Genomic DNA, 17,230 nt, shown 5'->3' on the forward strand with positions numbered 1-17,230 from the left:
GACTCAACAAACTTTCCCCCTATTATGTATGTCACTGCAGAAGTGTCCTTTTACCACAGAGCTATAAAGAAGTTTAGTTCAGATTTCTTTATTGCACAAGGTTTTTGCCTTCCTGGGGTTGAACAATGTTCCTTTTACAATGCCAAAGCATCCCCATTCCCAGAACAATCTCTTTGGACAACTGGTTTAAAAAAGATCTCAAGTCTTAAGGGAGGAAAAAACATCCCAAAAGTCACATTTTTGCATTGGTTTATGTTGCTTGATTAGACTATCTTCACAGAGCACAACGTTGTACATTTATAGCTTTAATTTGTATTATGTTAATGAACCAGTGAAGTGCCTAAAGAGATGCTCACAGCTATCCGGTAGGACACGACTGCACTGCTTAAACACTTTTTGGTTAACCAAGGGTGACTTGAATTTTACACAAACATGCTAATTTAAAAAAAAATCCATTTCTTTCATAGTAAAGAAGATAGTTAAATTTTTCCGTTAGCATTCCCACAAAGATTGCATTTTACACTTACTTGTTATCTAGGACTTAACTTTTTCTTTCCTCTCATGAAAGAATTGTGGGCTAGTATTCTTGTCAATCATTGTCCCCTTCCATTTATCATCCTTTTCTGGTACAATCCATTAGGTTGCTTTCTGTTAGGCTTTGTTCTAGGTAAGAAAATAGAAAGATGACTGTATACCTATGAACATAAGGTAGTTCTGCATTTTTAGATTCCAGGATCTTGTTTGAAATCTTCCATGTGAGGAAAAAAACTGCTAATATTTTTAAAGACAGGGTGGTTTATTTAAAAAGATGATTCAAAGAACTCATGCCAGATCTAGTCTGTTTTGTTTATTGCATATACCATATGTTGGTGTTATTCCATATCACATTTTATATAGGTACTAACTACAAAGAAAGTATTTAGGGGAATGGCAAAATACGAATGATAACATGCATGTCCATTTGACTTCCCTAATTTTAGAACTTTCAAGCTGAGGATACCCTTTTCTCTTGACATTTTGTTTTTTTAGCTAGAATTCTTTCAGTTAATATCCCTATGTTTTTGTGCAGGTGACCTGTATTAGAGGTTGAAAAATAATTTATATATTGAAAAGGAGGAAAAATTCTCATAGAACATCATAAGAGCTTTAAACCAAAAGGGGAAACAAGGTTTAAGTAACTAAAATGGCCACTTAGTTTTTCTTTTTGCATTCCCCCACCCCGCCCCAGAAATGTAAGTAGTTGAAGTTTGGGTTATGGGAATATTATTAGTGCCTTTACTAGATCTCTTTCCTAGCAAAGTTTCTTTTTAGCTTAGCATGGATGTATCTTATCGCTAATCAGGAAAATCAGTTGACTTGGAACTATAAACAAAAATAAAACAAGATATTTCTGAACCTCACTGAATCAGCCTAGAAGAATTGACTTTGGGGGTGCCAAAGCACCTGCCAAGATGCAGCATGCACAGCCTTCCAGGTTGTGAATACCGTTGTACAGCGAGTTTGCTGTGAACTTCAACTACTGCAAACTTGAAATTCTGATGCGGTTTTCCAGGGTGGTATTTTTTCAGAGTATTGAATTTACTATGTAGTAATTTATAGTATAGCTTTTTATATTAAAATGTGATATTTTTTAAAAGAGCTCTCTGGTTCAATTGGTGTCATGATGTGACTATACGATCTGCTAACCTACCCCTTGGGCTCACATTGTGCCAAACTGAGATGTGCACGTGTACGTGAAAAAAAAAAAAAAAGCACATGTGAATGTGAAGTCTCTAACTCCGTTGCTTATTATTTTCAAATTAGTCTAATTATCCATTGATGTATATGCTTGAAATGGTTCTCTGTTTACTTTCGATTTCAAGTTTTCCCGCTAGAGTTAGAATGCTGTTTTCTCCGATCATCTTAAGAAAATCCAAATACTCTTCTCTCTGAAAGTAAATGGTGAACCCAGTCCCTTGACTGTGGGAGTGGCCAGACAGGTGCCTCCTTAAATCCTTCAGATTAGGCTTCCTCAGTTGGACTCGTGATAATTAGAGGAAAGCAGGCGTTTGAGATGGGACAGCTTGTAACTTGCTTCACCTTTTTGAGCTAAGGATATTGTCTTAGTCTCAGGAAGAACCTTTGTCCCATTTGGGGTACCTTTTAAGTAAAAGGTGGCTAACGTGGAATCTGGAGCATGGTCTTGGCCTGTAATTATAGCTTTAAACCCAAATAATAACAACACAAGACTGTCTTAGAATAGAACTCTCAATGTCAGCTCTATATCAAAATCATATTTGAACCAGAGCCCCTATTTTAATTGTGCTATAAAGTCCCTTAAAGATTTCAAATGCTTCTAAAACCTGGTTAACATTATTCCTGAGCAACTTTTTTCCCACCTTACAGAGTTTTTAAATCCAAAATCTTTAATTTTTATGCTACAGCAAAATGAAATTATCAACCAGCAGTTAAAAATGTGTACTTAAAAATAGTTCACCATTTTTGTGCAGAGTACATGCCTATATGGTGGTAAGATTCTTTTAAACTCTAAGGGCAGTTCATCAGGGAAAAAAATAAATTTCAGTGCATGTTATAAAAATGATTTGCACTGTGCTAGTAAAATGAGGTTTTCATTTTTGTTTTATGTTGTGTTTTAAAGACAATTCTAAATCATTCCTCTGAAACGCAAGACCTTAAACTCTTTATCTAGGGGGGGCTTTTTCTTCTTTTATGCAAATAGACGGTCTTGCATGGAGTGAAAATTATGCAACTATAATGTTATATAAATAGTATATGAAATTTGCTAATAGTATAATTTAACAGGAAACTGAAAGCTATGTGGTTCCTCTATTCAGACTGAGTTTTAAGTTACCTAATTTCATAGTCAGAACCTATTCTAGGTGGCCATCATCATAAACTCTGTTTCCTGATTATATCCGTCTGAAGACTGAGAAACAAATTAGTCTTTCCTTAAAACAGTACTGTAACATGAATGTATTCCTCTCAGTCAACAGAACTTCAGCGCCCCCTCCCTGTGGAACTTACTCCCATGCTAATTTGGCTTCATCAGTAGTGTCTGCTCAGGTGAGACCTAGAACAAAAACAGCTGGAGTGAAATGGATTGCAGAGGTAGAGGTACCTGTTGAGGCAGATCCCTGTGAGGAAGGAAGAGTTTTTCAAAGAACACATGGACCATAACTCTAATAGCATGGCTGCCTTCAGCATCACACACCCAGTCTGAAGGAGCCCTTACCTTTGCGGGAGCTCCTGCCTACATTCAGCCCACCCTTTCCTGCCTGCTTGCTCTTCCTCCCAAGTGCCTCAGCCTCAACCATGCTCACTCGCCTCGCCTCCCCTCACCCCATCTTGGTGTAAATGCCTTTTCACAAACCAAACATCACCAGCCACCTGCTGATCGTCACCAGCATTTACTTTTCCCAGTTACTTTTTCTCCATTCATGAGGAATACGACTTGTCCCAAATCCCTTGAAATCCCTCAATCATCTAGGTAAATTTTGGCTCACCTTTGCCCTCGATCCCCTACCAGAAATTATGTAGCACCACGTACGATCGCGCCCATCCCATACTGTTCTGCCCTTTCCCAGCTGCCAGAATATCTTGTTCTCCTCTACCTCATCCCCAAAGAGCCTATAAACTCAGAGTATCCAACCATTTTCATGGATTCACTGTCTGTTGTTCAGAAGTACTACTTCCATATTTTAAATAAATCATAGAAGAATTTTGCCTTCTATCAAAGTAGGAATATTTATATTTATACATGATAAGAAATTGAACTATTTCTACCATGCAGAATTTAGCATTTAGCAGGATTTTAAAGTGATTGAAATGCCATCCTAACCTGGATCTATATTAGGTAGTAAATACCTGCGTTAGTCCAAGTTATTTGAATGTAAAGTGAAAATTCTCCAGCAGTCCAGACTAATCTGTAACCGATCAGTGGAACAGGAAATTTCTGGCATACGCATGGGTGGTGTTTCTGACATTTGTTTTATGGGTGTCATTTGGGCCTTGAAACGTATTTCCAATAGAAGGACATGCGATAAATGGCGTTTAGGTGGTCCCATTGGATCACAGAAGCCCATTGGATTTATAATATAGAGAAAATACCACAAAATTGGCTACCTAAGGGTTTGATCAAACTTCCCTCGTTAGACTAAGCTCGTAAGCCCTGTTCCTACCCTGTTTCTCACTGGGGAAAATGAGCTGTGAGATGAAGAGGAAATGCACTGCCTTCGTAGTCCTTATGCCCCTGGCGGTATTTGCAGGATGTCCAGGCAGGCTCATCCAGGAACAGGGAGCGCACAGGGAAGAAGAAGCCACAGCGCTTCCGGTCTGGCCGGTGCCTGGTTAGCGCGGTCCGCAGCGAACGCTGTCAGGTCTCTATCCGGGGGCATGTTCATCTGCAGACGGTTGTCTGACCTGAAGACAACCCCCCGCCCTGTTTGAAAGTACAAATTAAAATATTATGATCTGTGGTGGTGTCCGGATGCCTTCCACGCCCATCTGTGAACACCCCAACTCCAAATCAGAGTCCAGTGAATACCTTTAAGGGCCCAGGGATGAATATATGCCTAGTTAGGAGATGAGACTTGGATAAGTGGAGACTGAAGGGATAGTTTTTATTAAATGCTATGTTATAAAATGTTCCTTCTAGCTTTAAATTAATTGTGAGTGCACCACCGTGAAGTCCAGAGTTGAAACCGAAGGAATATGAGGGCGGTGGGGGGGTGGGGGTGGGGGATGAATATCTGATTCTTTTCAATGCTTGTGGAAATCTTTGAAGTAATGACATTCGTACTATAGAATGGCCATTAGAACAAACACCCTATTTTACAGCTCATAGTACAACATCAAATGTTAGTAAGTCTAACTATGATAAATGTAATTTTAGGTATATAAATTTGCTAAAGCAGTCTATTTTCTTGCATTCCTTAGTTTAACCTCATTAAAAAAAAATCAAAGGAGAGAGACTCTCCAGTCTTTAATGCTAAAATATTGTTTATCAATCCTGATTAGCATAAGTTTATGCATTATGACACCTACTGAATGAAACTGATTATACATCTCCTTCTTAAGTGAATCAGTCTTTACAAATTGTCGACTGACTCCCAAATCTGATAAGGAAGGATCAAAAAGTAGAATCGAGGAAATTCATCAGCTGGGTAGCCAAGAAATTTCCTTTGTAACGTTGAGACTTGTTCTCTCCTTCCTGAACTTCACTGATTCTCTAAAATGAAGGGAAAGAGTTAAATGCTACCCTTGTTAACCAAGGGAAGTCATCCCAACTCTATACCTAGTGCAGATATTCCCTTTGCATCCATATATCTTCCCTGGAAAGAAAATACCATTTTTTCCCTTCCTCTTTTCTATTTTCACATCTACTCTTTTCAATCAGATAGATAGACACAGAAAGCAAACCACAAGCCAGTTTGGCATCTTCTCCATGCTAATAGAATACTCACAGCCACATACATGCACAGTTGGAGCAAGGTTACACAGAACCCTGTCCGGTCAGTGCGGAACATGGCCTTGCTACTTGGATTAGCTCCTTCAACCCTGAAAATAGCTTTCCTGGTCATGGAAGAACTGGATGTATCCTTTAGCTTATGAAATAGGATTTGAACTTGAAATCTCTCTTTTTTTAAAAGAACCTGATTTTGCAGGGCAGCTACATCATGAATGTATATATTAAGACTTTGTAGCTGAATTGCACATGAAATCAGATTGCCAGCTTCTTATCTTTCAATTTTAGACATCATTTTATCCTTAAGTTGTGAGTGATATATGTAGCATGCTGTGAAATGTCTGTTATAGTTCTTTAATTCATCAGTATTAATACAGAATTATCTTTTTGCGTTCCTTGGTACTTTTTATTCCATGTAATCAGAAGCTGTGATGTTTTGCCTTTGTAGTCCTGTGCTTTGTTACTGTAATTTTTTTCTTTTTTACGAAGCACGTGACTTTGGACTAATGTGAGGCGGATGACGTGATCTTTAAAACTGCTATATATCAGTCTCTTACTATATAAGGTTTTCAATTAGAATAAGCTTTTATCAAATAGATCATTGATGCAATTTAGTATTCACACAATTTTCAGTGTCAAATGGTGATCTTACATTTATAGTTTCAATTCTGAAGACAACAAACTTGATAAACAGCCACTTTAAACTTGTTCTGGCAAATCATACCCTGCTGTAGATGTAGTCTAAGTTAGTTAACCATATAAGCCTTTTCAACTATTATGCCCTCCACATGAGTCAGCAGTTAAGAAGAGTATAGAACCCATGAAAGCTTTTTTATGTATAACTAGGTTTTATTTTTCTTACGTTGCTGATTTTACAATTCTGACTAAAGCTGACCTCAATGGATCAGTTTATGTGTAATATTCTAGTGCTTTAATGCCTTTTCTTTTTTTGGAGGGATGGGTAATATTATTTGAACAGCTACAGAAGGAACTGTTGGTGAGTCAAGGCAAACACATTTGAAATAAAGCAACTGTGTATTAACATGTTAACAATTCATAACTGCACTTTTTATGACATTTTGAAAATCTATTTATAGGTACAGAACAATGGGTTTTGTTAAACTGTATCACATTTATACTTGCAGAAATTTATTTCATTGTTATTAGTAGGAATTTTATTGGTTCAATAAAATCGGCAAAACTGAACACTGACTATTTGCTTTTATATGTATATATATTTAATTGAGTATTCAAGAAGCATTCTTGTGTAGGTTTTGTTTGTTAATTATTGGATATGCATTCTGAAAGATATCAGCTTTGTTGTAAGAGTCATTTTCCCTCTTATTTCTTCCTGACTCACAGTTTCCTTGTGACATTTATTACAACCACTTAATATTGCATTAATGGAATAGTGTAAATTGTGCAAAATATAGTTATTATTACCTTTGAAACTGTCCATTGTGATCTCAGCAACAGGAAAATTAATTTCACTATTATCTCCTATTAACCAAAAATAGTAAGGTAGAATGGGGAAAGGGACATTGAACCTGGGGTCAGAGCTTGAATTCAAAGCTTATGCTTTTTCACGTAAGCTTTGTGACCTTAAGTAACTTGATTTCTAGGAACCATAATTTCTGTACCACAATCTGAGGGAGATAATTGCCTTCTTGAGATAGTTGCTTGAGATTGGGTTATGTGTAAGAAGGGATTTGAAATACGCAGTACAGTGATGAGTCTGAGTGGATGCCTGAGAAATCCCAGAGAATAGTGCTGTTGCTAATTGAAATAAAGAGTTAGGAAGGAGAGTTTGGGAGGAGGGGTTGAATATACATGTGTAATGAGGTGATAGTAAGACTGTCAAGTAGAAATGTAGTCTTTGGGAAAGCTAGAGGGGATGTGCAAAGTCTTTTGTGCAAGGTATTCCAAGGAGAGCCCTAACTTTGTCTTTCTCTTAGCTCACTAATCACACAAAAACTCATAGCAAAGGCAAGAACTCTCCCTTTGTGCCGTGTGTCCAGCTGTACTGCACACATCTATGCTAAGTTGTTTCAGTCGTGTCCAACTCTTTGTGACCCCATAGGCTGTAGCCCACCGGGCTTCTCCGTCCACAGGATTCTCTAGGCAAGAAGACTGGGGCAGGTGGCTGTGCCCTCCTCCAGGGGATTTTCCTGACCCAGGATGGAACCCGCATCTTCTGCCACTCCTGCATTGGCAGGTGGGTTCTTTACCACTAGCGCCACCTGGGAAGCCCCCAGCTATACTGGGAGATCAGCAAAAACCAGCTTCTTGCTGATTAGAGTCTGTCATTTTCAATAATATGTGACCTCTAGGGGAAAGGACTTCCCTGGTGGCTCAGAGGTTAAAGCGTCTGCCTCCAATGCGGGAGACCTGGGTTCGATCCCTGGGTCAGGAAGATCCTCTGGAGAAGGAAATGGCAAACCACTCCAGTATTCTTGCCTGGAGAATCCCATGGACGGAGGAGCCTGGTAGGCTACAGTCCATGGGGTCGCAAAGAGTCGGACACGACTGAGCGACTTCCCTTCCTTCCTTCCTTTCTTCTAGGGGAGATGATGGAGAAGGAAATGGCAACCCACTCCAGTATTCTTGCCTGGGAAATCCCATGGACAGAGGAGCCTGGAGGGCTACAGTCCATGGGGTCACAAAGAGTCAGACAAGACTTGGTGACCCAACAGCAGCAGCTGTAGCAGGGGAGATAAAGGACAGGGCACATCAGACCACACTCAGGCAACAGCTAAATTTCCACTTCTTCCCCAATTCAAGATCCAGCTTTTTGACCCTAGTTCCCTAGGAACTGATTAATAACTTTGGCCATTTTTAAAAGTAAAATGAAACCCCTTATGTATGTACTTGGTCTTTTCACATATATGGTCTCATTTAATCCTCATAATAACTTTGTAAAGAACTGATAATATTTTACACAAGAGGAAACAGTCTTGAGAGCTTTGCCCAAGAGTTGGCGCCTTAGAATCAGCACAGGGGGGATCTGAACCCTGTCTTTCTGACGCCACTTTTACACTGAACTTCAGTACCTTAATCCATCCTCAGTTTCTTGGTTAATGATATAAATGACTATGCTTGCAACATGACAAGTTACTTGAAAAATTATAGTGCGTGCTCCCAAACAAAAGTTTAGATAACTTACTTTTCTGGCTAACTTGCAACTTTTTTTCATTTTAAAAAATAGATTTTTTCCCCCTCCGGTCCTGAATAAGCCTTTTGATTTAAAAGATGATATCTTAGGGGAGAGGTTCACCTGTCAGCTTAAAGGTTGGAAGTTTTTCCCAAGAGAACAATAAGCCTGATTCTGAAGAAGACTTGGGCTTCCCTGGTGGTTCAGCTGGTAAAGAATCTGCCTGCAGCAGGAGACCCAGCTGCTATCCCTGGGTCAAGAGGATCACCTGGAGAAGGGAATGGCTACCGCTCCAGTATTCTTGCCTGGAGAATCCCATGGACAGAGGAGCCTAGCAAGCTACAGTTCATGCGGTTGCAAAGAGCAACTGACACTTTTCTTAAAGAAGGCCCAGAAGAGCTTAAAACTGTGTTGCTTTTTTTTTTATTTTTAGGACTTTTCTATGTGGTGGAAGTTACCAATGCAAAGGCACAGTTTCTAACTCAGGTAATTTTCTAACTGTGAATTGAAAAGAAAGTCAGTCTCAGAAAAATGTCTCTTCTCCCATAATCTCACATACTTGACATATTTCAAAACACAGGTGAGTCCACACCTTTCCACAGAACTCTTTTATTTTAATTCACCTGTAGAATTCTTTAAAGAGATCTGAGACAAGAATGCTTTATAATCCCTCTTGCACTAGCCTCTTCTAAAATAAACATAAACGAATCCTTCATCCTCATATCAACATGAAATTCAGGAAGACTCCTGATTACACTTTTACTGCCCATTGACTATTTCCTTTATTTGCTGAGGCATCAGTGCCAACTGCTTCACACACACCAGCCACTTCACATACCAACCACTTCACCATGGCCGTGGCCCATTGCTAACCCCCTCCTGCCCTGTGCTGTGGCCACCAGCTCCACAAAGGCTGGGGCCAGGTTTTCCCAGAGACAGTGGGAAAGCACCTCTTAGGTCTGGCTTCCTGCCCTGGAGCTGCTCTGAGTTCTTGTGGCAGGGTACCAGAGGGACCTTGTTGTTGTCATTCAGATGCTCAGTCGTGTTCGACTCTTTGTGACCCGGTAGACTGCAGCATTCCAGGCTTCCCTGTCCTTCGCTATCTCCTGGAGCTTGTTCAAACTCATGTACATTGAGTCGGTGATGCCATCCAACCATCTCATCCTCCGTTGTCCCCTTCTCCTGCCCTCAATCTTTCCCAGCATAAGGGTCTTTTCCAAGGAGCCAAATCTTCCCATCAAGTGGCCAAAGTACTGGAGCTTCAGCTTCAGCATCAGTCCTTCCAGTGAATATTCAGGGTTGATTTCCTTTGGGTGTGACTGGTTTGATCTCCTTGGTGTCCAAGGGACTCGCAAGAGTCTTCTCCGGGACCTCCATGCTGATCGCATACAACCACAAAGGTGAGGAGTTAGCAGTCAACCCATGAGCAGTGACTAACTGGAGACCAGGGGTGACCGTTTCCTTCTTTCCATTTCCCGGATCTCAGTTCGGAGACTCAGAGGACCTAGCGGAACTGAGTACCAGTCCACTCTTTCCTCCTTTGCCTACTTGACTCCTCCATCCTCCACTCCTGCTCCTCAAGCTCAAATAAACTTTTATCTCAGGCTTTGCTTCCCAGAAGTCCACACCAAGATAAGGCAACGTAGTGCAGGGGTTTAGGTGGCAGGTCCTAGAATAAATTCAAATCTCAGCTCCACCATGGCAAACTATCTGGCCATGAACAAATCACCAGATCTTATGGCTCCTCCATTTTCTCATCTATAAATGTGGATAACAGGAATAAGAAGGAAGAGATGGCTCTTGTCGTTAAAAGGGGGGGAAGTGTGGGTAAGAGAGGCAACATGAGACAACATAGGAAAGAAGAAGATAATAACTTGTAACGTGGTATAAAAAGAACCATCATTTATCAAGTTATCGTGTATCCTATCTAAACATTAAGAACTTTAAATACATTATTTTATCATAATCCCTTTGAAAGTGGGTATCTTCCCCATTTTAGAGTTAAAAATAGAGACAGAGAAAAATGAAGCAACTTGTCTGCAGCCAAACAAGTGGACAGTAGAACTATCCTCAGATTTGTCTGGCTTTGATCACTCATCTTTTCCCTTGATGCAAAATAAAGAGAGATGTGTGTGTGAGTGAGTCACTCAGTCATGGCCGACTCCTTATGACCCCATGGACTGACCCGCCAGGCTCCCCTGTCCATGGGATTCTCCAGGCAAGAATACTGGAGAGGGTTGCCATTTACTTGGGAGAATCATGCATTTTTGTTAGCTGTTAATGGTGATGGTTTTTCAAGCAGCCAGTTTTGAAACAGGTGCTGGTAGAATTGCTAAGATTTGGATTTGCAGTGACCGAGGAGCTACACCTTTAGGAAGGGAGGACAGAGTGGCAAGAGTCCACTGCAGTGTGGAGTGTGCATGTGCAGGATCTACATTAGCAGATGGATTTGGAAGCTGTAATTTGGTCAGACTGTGCAGGGTCTGAAAGGTCAGGCTAAAGAGCTTGTATTTATGCATTTGGAAAAGGAGATGGAAGCCATTTTCCATGGGTCTTTAGCACTGGCATGGAGTTGTCCCATATTTTGAAACAATAGCATCTCCTTGGCAACCAGAGCCCAACTAGATTTTCAGGGCAGTGTAGAAACAGAAGGGCCTCCCTGGTGGCTTAGCAGTGAAGATTCCGCCTGCAGAGCAGGAGATGCAGGTTCGATCCCTGGGTCAGGAAGATCCCCTGGAGGAGGGCATGGCGACCCACCCCAGTATTCTTGCCTGGAGAATCTCACGGACAGAGGAGCCTGGCGGGCTACAGTCCACAGGGACGCAAATACTTGGACGTGACTAAAGTGACTGAGCATGCACACATGCATAGAAACAGGATCTACAGGGTAACTGTGATGGCTTCTTTGGGATGTTTTCTGAATACCTTGAGTAATTTCTCGAATGCTTTTGCACACCCCCCTCAGTGATGTACTCCAGGCCATGACTGGTAAAGCCTAAGATACTCAAAGCAAACTGTTGGCATGCAAGGCCTTACCCTCCCACCTGTGTGCGCATAGACACTTCTGATGTCTAGAACCATTGTAAGACCCTTCGGAGTTTGATGCCTTCTAACCATGTGATACCTAAGGAGAAAAAGATTCAGTGATCGATGTGTTTGCATAAATGGCACCAATGGATGTCCTCCCTATAGCCACATGCTTTGGAACGTGACTTGACAACTTCACTTGTCAAAAGGGAGGGTCTGTTTCTCCACCTCCTTGGACGTGGGCTCCTTCGGTGGCTGAGCTGACCAACAGTGTGGCAGAGGTGCAATGTACAAGTCACAGACACAGGCTCTAAGAGGCCTTGCACGTTTCCACTCTCTCAGAGGATGAGCCACTTGGAGCAAGCTGAATTGTCCCAGTGGTTCTAGCTAAGATGTGAGAAAGCCCACTCAAGACTCAGTCAGTTCAGTTCAATCACTCAGTTGTATCTGACTCTTTGTGACCCCATGGACTGCAGCACGTCAGGCCTCCCTGTCCATCACCAACTCCCGGAGCTTGCTCAAACTCATGTCCATTGAGCCAGTGATGCCATCGACCATCTCATCCTCTGTCATCTCCTTCTCCTCCTGCCTTCAATCTTTCCCAGAATCAGGGTCTTTTCACCCAAGATCAGTTAAGTCTCTTAACCTGGCTGCTAGCCTGACTCCTGACTTGGGAGATGGGGGAGCACCTCACCCAGCCCAGTTAAGTTCAGCAAAATCACCCCACCAACCCACAGGCTCATGAGCAGAGCTCAGTATGTATTGTGAGCCATTGAGGTTTTGCGGTTGTATGTCACACAGCATGGCTGTGGCAATAGATAACTGATAGAACGCCAGTGCTGGAGGCAGGAGCGCTTCCTCCACAGAGAAACTAGTTTGGGAAATTTCTTCTTATATCACCGTCAATGAAGGACAGCCTTGAAAACAGTCATGGGGTTTCCATTTATAATCTCTAGAGTCAATGTCACTGGTAACTTAATAATCAGCCCTTTGTTCATCCTTGTCTTCAGAATGTCCATCTTCACAGGGTAAAACGTATGACATTCCTGTTAAGCATGTTCTTAAAACTTCATCCTCAATATTTTGGATCCAAAGAATGACTGTACTCATAACTGGGCTGGTGAGGTTAGGGCCAAAATACTCAAACTCTAGACTATAAGAATCACTGAAGAACTTGCTAAATATCCAAGTTCGTGGGACCATCCCCAGAAATTCTGATTTAATGAATATGGGCCAGAGACCAGAAATCTCCATTTTAAAAAAGCATCCGTGGTAACTGGGAGGCCATATGCTGAGACTTTGAGGGGAAAATGGTTGGGTTATAAGATGAGTTTCCAGTTCTGAACGGAATGAAGCTACAATACAGAGTCATGCATTCGTGTGTGCTAAGTCACTTCAATGGTGTCTAACTTGGTGCGGCCCCGTGGACCATAGCCCGCCAGGGTCCTCCATCATAGGATTCTCCAGACAGGAATACTGGAGTGAGTTACCATGCCCTCCTCCAGGGGATCTTCCCAACCCAGGGATCAAACCCACGCCCCTTAGGTCTCCTGCATTGTCAGGCGGGTTCTTTACCACGAGCGCCACCTGGGAAGCCTGCAGGGTCATACAACAGGGTAATAATTGAAGTCTATGAAAAGAGAAAAAGCAAACCAATCAACAGGAAGACAAGTGGATACAGAAAGTAATCATAAATAAGGTACAAGGAAAAGAAAAGTTCTTCTCCAGGCTTTTCAACAAAGTTCCCTGCACTACTTCGGTTTCTACCTCAAGTGAACTTTAGGCCAAATTATTAGTTCTCAACCACATTGCACCTAGAATCACCTGAGGACTTTAAAAACACTGATCTCTGAGAACCCCAGTCCTACCCCTGAGATCCTAGTGGAGTTAGTCTGAGGTGCATGCAAGACATTTGGTTTTGAAAAGTTCTCCTGGTCATTCCAGTGTTCAGCACATTTTGAGGACCAGTGGGCAAAATTAATAACACCTCCCACCAAGCAGACCTCTTCCTAACAGTGGGAAGAACTGCAGCCTGATTTCTGACCTCCAGGCAGAATGGAGAGAAGGGAGCCAGATTAGGGAGAGACGAAAAGGAATTCCCAGCTCCTTCTAAAACCACTCTTTATGGCCGAGTCTTAGCAGTGCTGAGATGGGCGATGAGCATGGACACATGACCCCAGGAGAAGAAGGCAAGTGCCCGTGCTTGCTTGTGGGCAGAGCAAGGTTTACATACTGAAGTCATTCTAGATGCCTCTGTCTCTATATGCAGTGTTACACTTGAAAGCGTGGTATACAAGTTATGTGCTGTCTTTGATAATTAACTCTTCTCTAACTTGGTGCTAAGAATGCTTGTCTGGTATTTCAGTATTTCTTGAATGCACAGATCCTGTATGACATACAATAGTCCCATGAAAATAAGGCCTAGGGGAATTCTTTAAAAAGTAAATGGGCTCTGTGGGGTTACAAGCTTAAAGAATGGTGTTCAAATCACCTCCCTGTGTGCTGAAATTTACAGGGAAGCTTCTTTGAAACAGAGGTTCCTGGAAACCACCCAAACTTACTGAATCAGAATGGGAGGTAAGGGGCCAATACAATGTCCCTTTTTACAAGCTCCCCGCACAACTTTTTATGCACTCAGCACCACAAGAGGCTCCTTTTGAGAACCATCTATCTTTGGGGACACCCCCTGCCTCGGAAAACATTAGACACAGAGTTACCGTGTTAAATCCACTTCGACTGTCTTCAGCGTCTCTGCATGGTCAGCATATGACAGAGACACCAAAGGAAACTGCACGTTAACAAAGCAGCTAATGCAAAGGCCCCCAGAAGAAGCTGTGTCAGAGACGGGTTCCCCACAGTGAAAATGGACCCCCCACTACAACCTCCAGATACAAACCCCTCCTGAAGTGGAAATCCCTGAAACGGAGCTTCTCGACCAGAAAGCAAAACCACGCTTAATGCTCTTCATTGCCGAATTGCTTTCCAGAAAGGCTGTGCAGCAGAAGAGCCCGCCTTGAGAAACTCGACAGTCAAGGCCAACTGGAGGAGAAGGCCCGGGAAGGAGCAGGACAGGAGCTGCCAGAGACTGGACCCGTCCGCCACCTGCAGAGCCTGTTCTCAATGCCGGCGGCGGCGCAACAAACAAGAAAACAGGAGCTCCCGGCCCTCAAGACGTTTACAGTCAGGAGCAGGGGCCAGGGAATAGTAAGCAAGAAAATCTTAGTATCAGAGCCTAGAAATTGCAATAAACGTTGTAAAGGGAAAGACAGGGAACAAGAGTGAACTGCGGTCTGGGAAGGGTTCTCGGAGGAGGTGACATTCATGCAGGTTCACCTACTTGCAGGGATGTGAATTTGGGGCAGCTGTCCCACGGCAAAGGTCACCGGATCTTCTGTGATTTCTCAAAGCTTTGGCATTGGCGGAACCAGTGAACAGTGACGAGGAGGGTGTTAGAGGAAGGGGAATTCCCAGATGCCTGCCACTTCCTTCCCCACTAGAGAATGTTCTTTCCTCCCCAGCACCTTCCCTGAAGTGGCTAGGGGCCCAGGGGCTAAGTGTCCTCACCCAGTGAGTCTCCCCAAAGAACAGGAGACTACCTACAGAACTGAGACCCCGGACTCAAAGGCCTGGCCAGCCGTGAATGGGTGGGAGAGACGCTGCCACAGGCCCTGTGCCAAGCAGATGTTTGGGCTCTTGTCTGAGCCTGGAGACCTGATGCCCTGGCCTGCACTGGCCCCTAAGGGAGCCGAGCCCTTGCTCAAAGCTGAGTACCCCAGAGGGTGTCAGGTACCACTCAGCACTGCCAAGAAGTTTGCAAAGAAATGCTACCCGTGGTTGCCATGGTAATTCTTGTGCTACAAGCATCGGGGGTCAGATGGCAGGGCCTTGGGGCCTGGCCTTGAGAGTACAGCCCAAGAGGTCCCTGGCTGAGAAGGCTGTCTGAAAGACACCCCAACCGAAGGGTGCATTTATTCTCTCAAGGCCCCTGTCAGACTCCTCTATTGCATCTCTTTAATTAAATTTATTTCAAGGTAAACAGTATAGTATTATTCGTATGTGTGTGTGTGTGTTCAGTTGTGTCCTATTCTTTGCAACCCTATGAACTGTAGCCCGCCAGGCTCCTCTGTCCATGGGATTCTCCAGGCAAGAATACCGGAGTGGGTTGCCATTTCCTACTCCAAGGGATCTTCCCCACCCAGAGATCGAACCCATGTCTCTTGCGCCTCCCACATTGACAGGCAGATTCTTTACCACTGCACCACCCAGGATGCCCCAATCATTGGTATACAATCCCATTAACTCCACACATGGGAAGCCCTGTTTGAAGGAATCCTCCTTAAACACTGTGAGAATGCACAAAGCCACGGGAAAGAGCTTAGACTCTGGGGTCAGACAAACTCAAGTTCAAAATTCAGCTCCACCACCCGCTGGCTCCACTCTACAGGTTCAGAGATGCTGGGCAGATTCTGAAATCTTCTTCTGCCTTCCTTCTTGGTTTTACAGAATGGGGATGACAGAACCTACTTTGCAGGGGGGCTGTGAGAATTCAGTGAGACGATATCTGTGGAAGACTTGAAAATCATCTTACTAATAACAACACTAATATTTATTGAGCACTTCAAGTACATCACATGTGGGCACAGGGACTTAACGACCGAACGAATGGAATTGGAGGCCTTTCCCAATCCAGCCTGACCCCACATTTCCAGGCTCCTTTAGTGATTTTCACTCCCTCCCCAAGCCAGATACAAGTCCTTGGCTTCAGCCCCACCAGCCCCTCTGCCCCTCCTTCCAGCCAGTTCACGCCTCCGAGCATACTCCCTTCTCCCTGGGTTCAGCCAGCACCACCTTGGTCTACAGAACTCCTACTCACCTTTCCGGGTGCAGTTCATACGTCACCTGCTCTTTGAAGCCACCCCTGCCGCCTCCAGGCAGTCAGCTACACCCTCCTCCACGCTCCCACACACTTCCTCCCCACCCTCTGAATGATCATAATAAACACAAGGACCAAAGCCCTGGGTGGAAGCGCTTTATTTTAGCTCATTCAACGGATGTAGGTATTGCAATGAGCCCCATTTTAGGATGCAAAACCTAAGGCCCAGAGAAGCTAAGTAACTTGCCCAATGCCAAACAGCCCAGCAACAGCCGAGCCAGGGCACAGGCCTTGTGACCCCAGAGCCGGCGCTGGTAACCACTGCACTATCCTGCTCCTCCCCACAAGCCCTTCTCCTCCAGTGGACAGGGAGAGCCAGGGATTGCACTTCATTCATTTCGGCGACCCTGGGTCCCAGCAGCAGCTGGCACACAGGCATGTGAAATCGGCCCCTCCCCACCCACCCCCACCCCCAGACAGCAAAGTAGACACTATTTTAGGAAAAACCACTAATCCAGGAAAACTCACCCATGTGTCCCGCTCTCTCTTTCTTTCTGCCCGTGATTAGGAAACTGCTCTGAGTCCTGTCCAAGGAGCCCAGGACAGTCTCTTTGAAGTTGACGAATAATAATTGGCTTCTTCAAGTTTATTGAACTTAAAAAAAGAAAAAGCTACTTTTTTCCCCATGGAGAAGTCTGAAGCCTAATGATAAAAC

At 43.4% G+C, this 17,230-nt stretch overlaps 1 long non-coding RNA gene across 1 annotated transcript; it reads left to right on the forward strand.

Moving 5' to 3' along the window:
• Positions 1–8,035: 8,035 nt before the first annotated feature.
• On the forward strand, positions 8,036–15,678 carry LOC145527433 (uncharacterized). Its single transcript, XR_014069750.1, has 3 exons — positions 8,036–9,101; positions 14,629–14,846; positions 14,986–15,678. It is a non-coding gene; the product is annotated as an uncharacterized LOC145527433 (long non-coding RNA).
• The last annotated feature ends 1,552 nt before the right edge of the window (positions 15,679–17,230 follow it).

The sequence above is a fragment of the Giraffa tippelskirchi genome, chromosome 11, assembly GCF_054371585.1.
Source record: "Giraffa tippelskirchi isolate mGirTip1 chromosome 11, T2T-mGirTip1v1.2.pri, whole genome shotgun sequence".
NCBI lineage: Eukaryota > Metazoa > Chordata > Mammalia > Artiodactyla > Giraffidae > Giraffa > Giraffa tippelskirchi.